This window comes from Saccoglossus kowalevskii, chromosome 12, assembly GCF_978046115.1.
Source record: "Saccoglossus kowalevskii chromosome 12, keSacKowa6.1, whole genome shotgun sequence".
In the NCBI taxonomy this organism is placed as follows: domain Eukaryota; kingdom Metazoa; phylum Hemichordata; class Enteropneusta; family Harrimaniidae; genus Saccoglossus; species Saccoglossus kowalevskii.
The window spans coordinates 16,409,823-16,425,693 of NC_140652.1; the positions used below are offsets into that span (position 1 = coordinate 16,409,823).

General features: G+C 37.2%; 1 long non-coding RNA gene across 1 annotated transcript; it reads left to right on the forward strand.

The window, feature by feature from the left end:
• Positions 1-5,349: 5,349 nt before the first annotated feature.
• LOC144355207 (uncharacterized) lies at positions 5,350-8,848 on the forward strand. The gene is made up of 3 exons (XR_014931231.1): positions 5,350-5,480; positions 5,842-5,978; positions 7,007-8,848. It is a non-coding gene; the product is annotated as an uncharacterized LOC144355207 (long non-coding RNA).
• Positions 8,849-15,871: the final 7,023 nt, after the last annotated feature.

The window sequence follows — 15,871 nt, forward strand, 5'->3', positions numbered from 1 at the left end:
TCTCATGTGTATGTTTCTTTACACATATTTAAAATAATAACGTTCATATAAAGGTTTATCAGATGGTACACCAAGATGTGGTCACAATATTGTATTATGCGGTAATCATCTTGGAGAATAACCGTCACCTTAGTCCAGAGTACAAAGAAAAATTTCTAAAAATCCCACCAATACTAGTATTTTCTACTGGATTTCTAGACCGAGGGTTTTTTCCCAGAACGAAATATATCTTTGATTTTAAATTTGAATATGTACTGAAATGGATCAGAGATTTCTTGAAATGCTTCTATCGTGGCATCGTATCTTTCTGTAATATGGGTAATATAATCAAGAATAATGAGAACCTAAACATAATCAGAGAAGATCGTAAGTTATGTCGTAGGTAAAGTCTAAGAACCCCATCTCTCAGAGTCTGCGGTTTAGAATCACATCGGGTCATTTTCACGAAAATTAGGTACGTGACCCCAAATATCCTGATATTCTCAGAATAAGAAAGTAAGAATTATTGCAAAATGAATAAATTCACATGCATGATTAGGTTCAAACTTTAAAATAATACTGGCTTAGAACCTTAAATTTACAAATATCGTGGAAATACAATGCAATATACTATATTATCATATACCTCGTATTGCCCGGACTCGTAACGCTATGGGAATCGCGATGCGCGAGCCGTGCAATAATTTTCCAAATCACGCCAGGGCCCCGTTTACCATATTTGTTAAACGCGTCTATTTCCTGGAACTACTTTCTGTTTATAAACATCGCGCGTAATTTGCGTCTGTGCTTCGATAATGGCTGACGATATTATTCTGTGGATGGGAAATATACCGAAAACACCAGTTGGACTCATTATTACCCTGACGAAAGCCGACATTCCACCACAACCAATCATAAATATAACTGGTCACAAAAACGTGTCAAGTTTACAGCACTACGATACTCACATTCAGCTGACATCGGTGCCGCGGGATACACCCAGCGACACCGATGCCAGCTGACCGTCTGACGATACTGTCTCTCAACGGAAGTTCGTCGGCGCATTTCAGATATTGTTGGTTACGCCAGAATCAGGAACTGTAAACCAAACTGCTTCTTGTCAAGCAATTGTTTCTCGTTCACCGACTACGGTTTTCAACAACTGTGAAATTAACGTGTCTTTACCCGTCTTTACCTGTGGCTACAACATCAGCTCCAAGAAATCGTCCGTTGTCGGACGGTCAGTAAATGACCAACTTAGCTGGACTGTAGTGTCCATTCTTAAGAAAGCAAGTTTATAATGAGTTCGTATTTATTACCGTTAAAATATTGTTATAAATTTATGTCCATTTGCTGTTTCATTAAAACGTAGTTTGTGGATATATTTGGTGACATTCGTTTGTCAATAGATCCCTGTCACTGACGTCATGTGGTACCGGTCGTGTGAGAGATGTTGACGCGTTTGCGTCATTTAGAATCCTCCGTATAAATCCGCACCAGTAAAAAGGCCCGTATCGAAACCCGGGTGAAATCGAATAGGTTTTCTTTTGGGCCAGACGAGCGAAAAATAACATAACTAAAGACTTTTTTTTCATATAAGGTATATGGTAAAACCTTTATGGACTGGATACAGCTTTTGCGGCCCTCGATCATACGGCTTAAGCTCCCTCGCAAGCTCGCGCGCTTCCGCCGCACGACCTCGGGCCGCAAAAGCCGTTTCCAGTCCATAAAGAATAGTACAATCCTTCTTGCTAGTGCATTTTCATCAAGAATCAGCAAAGTGATAAATAATTACCGTTATAAAATAGAAAACGACTTCTGTCAATTGATGCGGACATGAATGCGATGACCCCCAGTCTCTCTACGGTATGCAGTATCGTTCTGCATACACTGTTTATTAATAAAGGTTTTATACTTAAGTGACTCGTCTGAACTTTGCTTACAGGATACCCATGTGCAGTTTAGGCCCTCTTGCAGAATGTTGTGCAATTACTGTGTTTTACTATCTGATTTACATAAGAGGAAACTGGCAATGCGATTAAATTTTAATATTTGTGTAAGCATTTTTAATTAATTTTGTTTGAGAAGACATCTTTAGGCAATGGTGCCAGTATTAAATCCAGAGTATATTCAAGTTTAGTAAAACGTACTACAGGTAAACTACAACTCAACACAACTGTGGCAACAGTAAATGCCAGAGTATATTCAAGTTTAGTAAAACGTACTACAGGTAAACTACAACTCAACTCAACTGTGGCAACAGTAAATAAATGATAGAACACCATAGCCTCGTCCGATGATTGTGGGGATATATAAGTTATATTCTCATGTGGCGCAGTATATCTCGCTCTTCTAGTGCAAATACGGCCGCAGAATACACCATATCACTCGTGAAAATAAATTCCATATAGTCGTTCTATATTTATGTCACAGGGCAGACTCAATTCCCGCGCGTGCACAGGTGACGACCCTCCCGCTTTAACATACTGTCTTCTAGATAACTGTTACTCGTCTTCCAAGACTGATGTAATGTCATAAAACGTGTAGAAATAATTTGACTTATAATCATGCAAAGATTTATTCAAACTCATTAACAATTCAATTTAAACATATGCCACCATGACACGTGGTATAGAGCTTATAACCCTTGACTAATAACGATAACAACAGCGATGTAATATCTTTCAATGAAAAGTACAAAATATGTTATTACCACCAACAATGCGAAAATAAAAAATACATTTGAAACGAGGAGATTTCAGCCTGTAGCTGTTCTGAGCAACGGTCTATGTTTCCACAACGTGGCATAGCATTTCTTCGTGTTTATGGGAGGTTCTAGGCAAATACCCTTCGGCGAGACTTTTTTAGACGAGTGTCCCGCTATTTGTGCAGTGGCACCACCAAGTTCCTGTGGAGTGCACATCGTCACTGACTTCTTTAATTGGCCATCACATCCTGAGACTTTCTAGCAATGAATATTATACTATACTTTTTCATAAATTAACTTCAGTAATTGTCGGAATTGATATGAAATTATTTGAATCCAGGAAGATGCATGCCCACGTGCAATGTGAATGATGTCCCCCACGCAATTCAAATGTTATAATTTAACACATCTGAAAAAATCGTAATTATATTTGATAAGAACAAAGTTCATCTGAAATGGACCAAAAAGTAAAAATTTAAGCGGGAATGCATCATATGGCCATAGCGTGACTTTGCTTACGAACAAACGTCTACCCTTGATCCTTTACGCTTTGATATTTGATTATAAAAATATAATTATAACTCAATTATCAATCAATTATCTTCCGTCTGCATTATTTGCAGTTTAAATCTGACAATTTTTTCAGTTCATACTTGATCAGTGCATATGATTATGTTCATATTTTCATATTTAATGTTACTCTAAATTAAAATACTTTCATTTTTTTTCAGAAATGTGTGTGTCCCTGGCAATCAGTAACATAATCGTAGCAAGATGATTTAACAGTCTGTCAGCTGCAAATGATTGGATGAATTTGATACATTTTGTGGCAACGTCTCTGAAAATTCACAATATCACTAATAACAACTGTGTAACAAATTTCAGCATATATTTTTTAAACCTTTTATGAAACATTGATCTGCAATTTAGTTTGTACCGTGCATATGTAAGTGCATTATCTTTTGATTTTGATAATAATTTAACAATTTGCCATAATGTGATACGTTGGTCCTTTTTATAGCTTTAATTATTGTGATTATATTTAAATATTGGTAACAGTTCTTTAAAAGAAATTATGTTTTCATGAACGCCTCTTCAAAAACAAATATGCACACAGACAGCCATTGTACAAATTGCGCATGTGCAGTAGTATAACACTAAACAAAACGGCAGCTGTATGTATGCTTTCAACGAGGAACCCTCTTTTATATGTCATTTTACGTTTTTTTCATCAACTCTAGCACATTACTTACATTTAATCAATGTTGGTTATGTCACACGAAGTTCCTGATCATTGAACGTAATCTTCTCTTGCAATAACAATGTGGCTTGGCTCCTTTTATCACCATTAATGCATGATGTACAAGAACCTTTTTGATTTACTAGCAATAACTCTATTCATGGAAATCCAAAGTTGTCAACGCATTTTAAAACTTAGACTACTTAGACAATATTAATTCAATGTTACGTTTGCATAAATGTTGTCCCATTCACTTTTATTATTCACCGCTGTCAATCAATGTGGAGACATACTTTGAATCATCACAGCTGGAAAAGAAGTGTTGGTGGCCTAAGCCATGTACAATATACCCTTACACAATATTCCCTTATTGATAGATGTTTTCATTGCAAAATATTTCTTACCAACATAAATTCCAGTCTTTTATCCATGTTCAAAATATATAGTTGTATATTCATTGCTATCCCATAATGCATCGCAAATAATCACATGCTGCTTTTATTTATGGTCCTTTCTACAAAGGTCAGTGTTCAAGACATCAATCAGCTGATCAATGCATTATAAAAAGATACCCATAATGAGCCCTCAATATGAATAAATACAAACAAATCTTCTACAAAATGATAGTTTCAAGTAGGAATCCTCCCAACCCAAAAGCACAACGACCATACATCGACCGGGTTACTTTCTTGCCCATTAATTCACAGTTTAAGTGTTTTTAATCATACATAACATGCAAAAGTTTTCAAAATATTTTGACAAAATTGTGACAATATGCCAATAAAATATTAGAGGAGTGAATCAGCATGAGTCATTCTTACACAAATAAAAAGCATCGTGTGACATGAAGATTACAATTGTGTGTATTAATATCTCCCATACCTATATGTGGTGTACAATCAACAATTGCTGGCAGACGTTTCCATGGTATTGTTCCAATCCAATTTTAATCCCTAAACCTCGGCGATTCTAAAGTCCGACACTAAAACTAGGAGGGAGTCCTCCGACTTAAACATTGTGCTTTATATTTTCATATCTCATATTAATTATTAACAAACATGGATTTGGAAGATAAACAGATGCTATTTTTTGAATAGCCCGTAAAAAATGATAGATAGAAATGAAATTATAGTGAAAAAGATTATGACAACCCAACGTGTGCATGTTTGAATTGTACTGTGATGTATTGAGGGGTTTACATTATGACAATATTATCTGGATATCACAGTAATCAGGAGAAATCAAACCACAATAATAATTTCAGTAGCACATTTGTTAACTAAATCAATATTCATGCTAAATCTTCAATTATTATCGACAAGACACATAATATTATCTGTAAGTTAGAAATGATTTCATAGCTGTCCCTCCACAAGAACATACGCCACCTATAACTAAAATTAAAAATAATAATACTCAATCCCTTGGTACGATGATAGTCAAATATGTTTGCTCCACAGGAATCTGACAAACCATACATCAAAGAAGACTGTTACTAAGACTGCTGCAACAACAACACGAATAATATTGTACTAATTTATTATACATGTCACGGTAAGTTGTCTTGCAACCAAATAATGTTATTTTGAACGTTCTACTGTTGTAATCGATTTTTGTTTTGTCCTGCTTACACAATAGCCGTATCTCAACTACTTTATAATAGCATCAAGTGCTGACAGATGTTTCCATGTCAAAGATAGCAGATCACAAGAATATTATAGAGAATATATAGCACATTAATAATTTCAGTAACATATTTTTCAGATTTGTCATTATTTATGCAAGATCTCAAATTACGATGGAGAAGATACTGTAACATATCTGTAGGTTAGAAATGATTAAGTGACTGTCTTTCCACGAGAACACACACCACTAATAAGTAAAATAATGAAAATAACATCCAATCTTCTCTCAGATATCTCGAAGTTTTTTGATTGGCAGGCATCTGTTACTGCATATCAAATCATACTCCAAAGAATATTAATCATAATAAGACTGCAGCATCGACAATGTGAATGGTGTGCTGTGCTTCCTGATGATTATGCAAATAAGGTATTTTTTGAACTTTCGACATATTGTACTGTCGCTCAACCAGATAGGATAATTTTAAACATTCTATTGTTAGAATTAGTAGATTCGCGCATAAGCAGCATCCCAGGTGTTGTCAAGTACACACGTACAAACACACATTGATGTTGAATCTTCATTGCCGTCATCAATCTTTTAATCTTGCTCTATCAATATTGTTTTATTCGCAGTCAGCTGGCGCACAAGTGATAAAAAAAATGCGATATTTTCTATATGAGGGCCGCCATCTTGAATACGACATGAAACTAAATAAAGAGACAAGTTGTGAAACATGTTTTTCAGATTCCTACAAATAATAAAAAAATACCAATCTTTCACAGCAAAACGATCTGTTGGGGGTAATATTATAAGCCAACTGCAAACAAAATTCGGCCGAATTCGTCGTTTCTGTGTGGAAAAAACCTTTTATACGAACACCTAATTAGAAGAACACAGATCACTTTCCCGGGGTATTTGAAACCGAAATTGTCATCTAACTGTAATGCCATCGCTGATTAGCCGGTAAATTGGAATGACAATTTGGGTTCCACAACAATACATCACACTACGACATCACTTAGTCGACACTTGATGGGCAACAAGTCGTGTTGTACATAACATGCGTATGGACAAGATCGCATAGAAAATACGATTTATATAGTAGCAATGATTTTCTTCAAATTAAAAACAACCATTTCAACTTATATTTTCGTATGCTTGTGTTGGATTAAGAACCAAAGCTAACATGTTATATGTTTATGAATTTATCTTTTTTTAAAGAGGAAGGGTCGTCACCTACGCACGCGTGAGTTCCAAACGACGATAACAACACACGCTAAAAACACAAAAGCTCATGGATAGACGCTTGTTTGTAAACAATGACACGCTATGGCCATCTGACGCATGCGCAGGTGGCGAACCCCCCCCCACTTTAAATGTCAGTGTCATATACAGCTTGATTTCCCAACTAAACATATTTACACTATGTTATGGATTTATGTTATGTTTTATAGTTTGTCTTCCCCTCAAACAGATGCCTATTATTCAATCGATAAAATGGATATAAGTGATATTTATTTGAAGAGCGTATGTACAAATAATGTATAACAGTGGTAATACTATTTTTAACTATTCGATATTATTCTAACAATCTTCAAGTTTCTTTTTTATCAACAAAACGTTCAGAACAGGCCATTTACTACCGTTAGCATTATAAAACCAAACTATCAGAAAAATTAGCGTGCCAGCCACTTCGGTCTGATGAATTGCATTTTCTAATCATGTATTTTTTTTATACGTCAGACTCGCAAATAATCATGAAAGCTGAAGAGAGAACACTGAACACAGGTCTATGTGAATCTTGTTCAAAGTAAACCGATATCACGTTATATACTCGTATTTGTGTTCCGTGTGAAGCAGAAGCACTGGAATGGATTTCTTCATTTTGGTGTTGAAGTCCAGGTAAAATTGAACTCAAGCCAGGAGTCTAAATTTAAAACTATGCTACCAGTGATTGATGGTCAAACATATAATTACTATTTACGTATTGTAAATCAAATGATATTATGTAATAAATATGTTCGTGAACATTTGATTGAATTTGTGAATTTTATTTATTTATTTATTTATTTATTTATTTATTTATTTATTTATTTATTTATTTATTTATTTATTTATTTATTTATTTATTTATTTATTTATTTATTTATTTATTTATTTATTTATTTATTTTAGTAACTTGAATTTACTTTTATTATTTTCTACTAGTGAGCCTGAACAGAAATCTCACCTGGGCAGGTCGTACTGATCATGAATGTTTAGTGTTTATGCACTTGGCTGTGACGTCATAGACGTTACTTACCCATGTCCATCTAATTACTGTGAATCCATGTTCATTAAACGAAATATGTAGTCATTTTCGGGGTCTGCCTACTGTGGTGTATTGACGTGCGCGTCTGCCTACTGTGTTGTATTGAGGTGCGCGTCTCGGTGCCGTGGTGTATTAAGGTGCTCGTCTCCTTAACGTGGTGTATTGAGATGCGCGTCTCCTTACCGTGGTGTATTGAGGTGCGCGTCTCCTTACCGTGGTGTATTGAGGTGCGCGTCTGCCTACCGTGGTGTATTGAGGTGCTCGTCTGCTTGCGATTTTCCATAGTCACATGTTGAATCTCGTATGTTGCATTTTACCGTTTGTAATTTCCTGTGTTATTAATTAAAACTTATGTGCAATTACTTTAAAACTACAAATATTTTAATATCAACAGATTCTCAGTAAATATGCAGTCGTGTATAGAATACTACTACCCAAGAAATGTTTCCGATACATACCAGGCTTTCAAAATTAATGTCCATTTTGTTCTTTTTATCAATATTATGAGCGAGGAATGTAACATAATGTATGACTGCCAAATGTATCATTCAATCACTTATGTAATACAATATTTGTCAATTATATTATTTATAGTACAATTAAGATGTAACATGCAAGTTGGTGTGAAGTATCCAACAGGCAGCGGGAATGTTATCCGGATCGAACCCACAGAATCAGCAACTGACTGTTGCCTAGCTTGTGCAGCTGAACCAACATGTGAAATCTGGACATTTGATGGTCCGACTTCTAAATGTTACATAAAGAAAGGAAATCTTTATCGGCAAGCAACTGATTTCATCACAGCGTCAGGCGGGCCATCACTATTCGACAACCCTGTACTATATATAGAACGCATAGCAGTTCAAGTAGATATCGGTAGACATTAACGTGCATGGGGTATCGTGAGCATGTCTTGAATTGTATTCACCGTACATTCGTGTATTGGATTGTAGTATAATAAATATAGATACAAGTAAAAACATAACTCATGTGTATGTATCTTTAACTTTGCACATCTTTAACATGAGAACGTCCATATAGACGTGTATAAGATTCACCACGGTCATGTCGTCACACTATTGTATTATGCGATAATTATCTGGGGAAATAACCGTCATCTCAGACCAGAGTTAACAGAGAAATTTCTAAACATTCCCCCAATAATGTAAACCTGAAAAATGACGTGTTTTTATATCGAGAACTTTTTTTTAACAAATTGTACTTCCGGGCAATACAAGAATATTGACTTTAAAAAGTTGGGGGTCACCAGGTTAATTTACGAGAAAATCATGTATTTTTAAAGTGGATAACGGCCACTTTGGCAGTATTATAGTGCTTTTACCATAGGTTCCTATGACAGAGATATTATCCATATCTCAAACTGTAGGCTGGTGACATAGTCTAAAAAAAATATATATATTGTTACTGATGGGGTACTTTTTGTTTTCCTGATTTGTTTCAAAACTCTGGGTTTCAAAAAGTGTTGAAAAATGCAATTTTTGTTTAAAATTTAGCTCTATGGAATTGTCATTTTATGGTGACATAGACAATAGCTCCATGATTTTACATAATAAACTAATGAGCATTGTCATGCGATTTATGACCAACTTTCTCAGAAATGATGAGTAGGCTTCTACCTTAATTTAACCTAAAACGAAAAACTCATCTTGAACGACATATGCTTTCTTTCATTAATTTGACGCAAGATTTTGCAATTTCTTTAATAATATGCTATGATTGTATGGTTAATTTTGGAGAAAATTGATATAAATTAACATTGCCTACAGGTCTCGAATTGATTTATGGATATGAAAATAAATTATGTTGCCTTATTTTATGACATGTGCCAAATATTATTTAGGGTGGGCAAAGGATTAACTGTTTTAAATAAAATAAGGCTGTATATGAGAACTACAGTTCCATGAAAATCAAATCTGGTCGAAACTATGGTAGTTTTCCCTACAAAATGGGCAATATTTGCGTGATTCGATCGTGGTTTTGGTTTATGTGTGTCCACAATACTAGTAGAATTTATTCAGTTTGTGCGAACTGTTTTAAAAGTTAAAATTGTGTATAACTGCCTAAAATTCAGACAATTTTTAGCTGTGACGTCAACAGGGCTGGGAAATGTCTTTGTGCTCGTACTAGGGGATTCGCCGTCAGTTGACAAGCCTATGTGCTCCAAACCCCGAATGAACGCGTTGAATCACACTCCAAACACCGGTGGCGCTCTCACTTCCGCTTCTCTCTTTCGAGTTTCACCACTTCCACACAGTAATTTGCATATGTTCTGCAATTTGCACAATAAATGTGGTGATTCACCTCAAAGATTATTCAAACAATGATTATATGCGTATAACCTTCATTTCGTTTTACGTAATAAATATAGTGATGTTCATAAATATGAATTCATGTAACAAAAACTGTGTTTAGGTGTATACATCTCACTTTTGTACGAGACCTATTCTTCCAAGTGTAAGTACATTTATGTTTACATGTATGATGCTGTCGCATACGACTTATTTACCACTTCCGTGTCACTGAGAATGTTCTAGAACCGTTCTGTGTCTGGGTGGAATATTCTAGATTTTTTTAGAAACTGAATAGGTAATAGAACACTGTAGGAGGCAATATAAGGTAATGGAACATTCTAGAAATTTGTAGTAAGTGCCAGACTCATTATGTATGCTGATGTAATGGTCTATTTATAGACAGTGGAGGTATATATAGGGGAGTTGTTCAGCACTGAGTTCACATCGGAGATCTCGTTGAATTGTGTTGGAGTTTAAGTATCTAGTTACTGGAGGTTTGGAGTTTTACCGCGTTATTGTACTTGATGTTTGCAGAGTATAATAATACCAGTACCAGTTGAAACCTCAGTACCTGTTGGCTCCGTGTTCGTATGTTATCATCGCCGCCAGGGAAGTCTTTATGTTACTGTTGCCATTTTGGTATTTGAACCATCACAGCTGCATTATTCCAATTACGGTAATATTACGTTGCGTGTGACATCTGGGGGCTCATCCGGGAACAGTGAAGACATATAGAAGACAACATGGCCAGCGAGATGAAAGATATGTCGAAACAAGAGTTGATGGGTTGGGCGGATGAACTGGGAATGATTGGAGAAGATAAAAGGAAATTTATTTTGGAGCAACTGAGTTCTCAGCTGGCTGACAGGCAAGCGGCGAGGGAAGAGAGAAAGGTAAAAATGGAAATAGAAGCAGAGGTGAGGAAAATGGAGATTGAGGAAAGAAAGGAAACGTTACGGCTGGAAGCGGAAGCAGAACAGCGAGAAAAGGAAAGGGAGATTGAGGAAAGAAGGGAAAAGTTACGATTGGAAGCGGAAGAAAAGGAAAGAGAATTTGAGTTGAGGAAATTAGAGCTGCAAGCATCAATGCCGGGGTTTCAACAGGCTGATTTTGGTGGTCAACGAAATGTGGTCAGTGATGCACAGTCACCAAAGTTGCCTGCATTTGTTGATGGTAAGGACAAACTTGATAGTTATTTATTGCGGTTTGAGAGGTTTGCAACGAATGCGAGTTGGCATAGAGATGGATGGGCCACAAAATTGAGTGCGCTGTTGACTGGTAGAGCACTGGAAGTATATTCTAGGATGTCCGACACTGATGCAGTTGACTATGATCGGGTGAAGGTGTCGCTGTTGACAAGATACGATTTCACAGAGGATGGGTACAGGAAGCGATTCCGTGAAATTATACCTGAAAGTTCTGAAAGTCCTGACCAGTTAATTGTGCGGCTTAAGAATTATTTTGCTAAATGGGTTGAGTTGTCAGGCACTGCAGCAACATATGATGGTGTTACCGACTTGATGGTGAAGGAGCAGTTTATTGGTGCCTGTACAAGAGATCTTGCAGTTTATCTTAAAGAAAGAGCACCCAAAGATTTAGATGAGTTGGCAGTAATAGCAAAGCAGTACCTAGTGGCACATGATCGACAGTTATCCACAAAGGACCAGGTGAGGCGTAATGATAAGACTGCCATTAGGAATACTGATGTGGGACAGGGTAGTAGTATCCGGTGTTTTGTATGTCAGGGTGTTGGTTATCGAGCAGCACAATGTCCATCCCGCGTTACTGATGTCAACCATGACAAAGGTAAACAGTGTCTTCAGTGTGGTGACATAGGACATGTGGCTAAGTTCTGCCGTAGTGGACAACACAATGGTCAAGAAAGAAAGAGTGTCAAACCCAGCACTACTACTGGTGCAGCTGCAGTGGTTAAAGAGGAGTCTAATATCAGTGCTAGATGTGCTGTTCAAATTGACAGTGATGTGCCTAAAATGATTGAGAAGGACCATTTGTTGTTAGCATCAGCGGAGCAGTTAAAGGTTGTGAATGGTGCATGTATGGAACAGAGTGGCGTTGTGGAGGACAGGACTTTGCCTGTGGGTCAAGGGAAGGTTGGTGACACAGTTGTAACCATGTTGATAGACACTGGGTGTAATGGCATTATAGTCAAGAAGAGCTTAGTACCAGATAACCAGTATACAAAAAAGATGGGTCATATATTGATGGTTGATCGTACTGTAAGAAGGGTTCCAGTCGCCATGGTGGAAATTGATATACCATATTTGAGAGGCACTGTTTAAGCATTATGTGTGCAGGACCCAATCTATGAGTTAATTGTTGGGAATGTGCCCGGAGCAAGACCACCATATGACCCGGATCCAGTGTGGAATGTGAGTGGAGCAGTAACAACCAGAGCGCAAGCGAAGAATTCTGGTGGGGTGAAGCCGCTCAAAGTGTGTGATGTAAAGACCGGAGCACATGTAACAAAAGACAAATTAGTCGAGATGCAGCAAGCAGACACATCATTGAAGAAGTATTATAGTAAGAGAGAACCAGAAGTGAGAGGGCACCATACAACCGAGTTCCAGGTATATGGAGGCTTGCTATATCGTTTGTATCGGGATCGTTCAGTTCCAGGAGGCAAGACGGTACATCAAGTGGTTGTGCCGAAACTGTTGAGGACTCGTGTTATGGAGATTGCCCATGATTCAATATTTGGTGGACACATGGGGATAAAGAAGACAGAAGACCGGATTGTGACTAGCTTTTATTGGCCTGGGCTACATCAAGATGTTACCAGTTTTTGTAGGTCGTGTGATGTGTGCCAGAAGACTGTTTCAAAAGGATCAGTTGTGAAGGCCCCATTAGGTAAGATGCCTTTAATTGATATGCCATTCAAGCGTGTGGCTATAGATTTGGTTGGATCAATTACACCAGCCAGTGACGGGGGTCATCGATACATCTTAACAATGGTGGACTATGCTACACGGTATCCAGAGGCCGTTCCACTTAAAAATATAGATACAGAGACTGTAGCCGTGGCGTTGATTGACTTTTATAGCCGATTGGGGGTTCCAGAAGAAGTACTAAGTGACATGGGGACTCAGTTTGTGTCAGAATGCTTGCAAGAAGTATCAAGATTGCTCAGCATTAAGAGACTGACGTCTACGCCCTATCAACCCATTTGTAATGGACTGATGGAAAAGTTTAATGGTACTTTGAAGAAGATGTTAAAGCGGTTGTGCCATGAACAACCAAGGCAATGACATCGGTATATTAGTGCTTTACTCTTCGCATATAGAGAGGTACCACAGGAGTCAACTTGTTTTTCCCCATTTGAGCTGTTATATGGTCGAACGGTTAGAGGCCCAATGAAGATCCTTAAAGAGTTATGGACCAAAGGAAGCGATACTCCTGAGATAGTTAATAGTTACCAGTATGTGTTTGAGTTGAGAGATCGGTTAGAACAGACTTTAGAGATTGCTCGAGAGGAATTACAAAAGGCACAGAACCGATACAAGTGTTACTATGATCGTAAGACGAATAAGCGAGTGCTTAAGGAAGGAGATAAGGTGTTAATTTTGCTGCCAACTGACAACAACAAGCTCTTGATGCAGTGGAAGGGTCCTTATGTGGTGGAGCAGGTAATAGGCGAAAACGATTATCGAGTGAGGGTAGCTGACAAAGTGAAGACGTATCATGTAAATATGTTAAAGTTGTATGTTGAGCGGGAGACGTCACCTACCTGACTACCTGAACTTTTGAACAGTATAGTAGAATGTTATTCGTTTATGATTATATTTCATGTTTTATTATATTCTACTGTATGTGATTTTTGAATTTATGTACTCAGAGCTTTGTTCCGTTCGATTTGATATATTGTATTGTTGTTTTATTTGAAATTGTTATCGTATTCGTATTATTGACGTCGTTGCTAGTCATGTAATATTATATGTTATATTATTCTTGAGAGGGGAGGCATGTAGCATACGACTTATTTACCACTTCCGTGTCACTGAGAATGTTCTAGAACCGTACTGTGTCTGGGTGGAATATTCTAGATTTTTTTAGAAACTGGATGAATAGGTAATAGAACACTGTAGGAGGCAATAGAAGGTAATGGAACATTCTGAAAATTTGTAGTAAGTGCCAGACTCATTATGTATGCTGTTGTAATGGTCTATTTATAGACAGTGGAGGTATATATAGGGGAATTGTTCAGCACTGAGTTCACATCGGAGATCTCGTTGAATTGTGTTGGAGTTTAAGTATCTAGTTATTGGAGGTTTGGAGTTTTACCGCGTTATTGTACTTGATGTTTGCAGAGTATAATAATACCAGTACCAGTTGAAACCTCATCTGTTGGCTCCGTGTTCGTATGTTACCATCGCCGCCAGGGAAGTCTTTATGTTACTGTTGCCATTTTGGTATTTGAACCATCACACCTGTACTATACCAATTATGGTAATATTACGTTGCGTGTGACAGATGCCTGGCTATAGGAAACATGCTTTCACAAGTCAAAGTCTGTTTTATTTTATCAAAACTGCTTATACTAGTCTTGCGTAATCGCAGGATTTAGATGAAGGGATTTAGATGATGGAAACCCGAACGAGAGGAACGGAAGTGAGAGCGCCGCCAGTGTTTGGAGTGTGGCGTTGAATCAGTCTAAGCCACTTCGCTGGTTCCCATCGTTCCTTGCGAATGTCAAGCAGAACGCAGGTGATTTGTAATCGCCATATTGTTCCACTGGACCGGGATTCTGACCAAAAATCACGTGACTAAATGACGTAATTTGTAAAAATATTGTAATATTAGTTTTCTGTAAACAAGTCTTCATTACACCATGCCCATACATTCTGCCTGCTTAGACTTACATATTTGATATGTTTTGGCATTTCTCGCTGTTTCTGTGCAAATTTATAACAAAAAAAATACTTTTATATTCGCCTAACTCACGAGAGTAAAAGGAAATCCCTGCTTTGGGGCCACGAGCGTAAGCGCTGATGACAGGTAATTAAGGGAAATAGAACAAGCAACGAGAGAGTTACGGGCCAATCAGAATGCCGGTACCGTTACTAGTTACCGGTCTCTTGTGACTTGGTACGCCATGACACTTGAGGCGAAAACCAGCCAATCTTAGCCACATACTAATTTGAATATTCGAATATTCTTGTATTCTTAACGCGCACCTACGTTGAAAGATTGAACATTTAATGTGATACTCGACGAACAGTAGAAAGACGAAACAGCCCATTATGATCTCACGTAATCAGGAAAAGTTTGTTTTGCTCTATTTTCTGCGATGTATTGGGATTGTTTTGACAGAATTACATTAGTAATCCCATTCACGCGATTCTCACGTTGAAGGTTCAACCACGCCATTAACGGCTGAAATCAGTCGAGGTTTGGAGAATGAATGAGCACGTGAGTAAAATCGTCGGCTTATAAATGCAAAAGATGTGCATCTCACACTAATCTTAATGAAAAATTCATTATATGGAATAGATATTTGATTAAATAGTTCGATCATCGAATCCCGCGTGCGACTTGATGACATCCTATAGTGCCTGTGATATGCCTGCTTTTTTCTGGCCCCAAATCATTCATTGGTACATCAATATTAATATGTTTATGTTAATAAGTATAACATTTTTAAAGTGAAAAATGGATTTCAAACCCAATTTTAAAAAGAT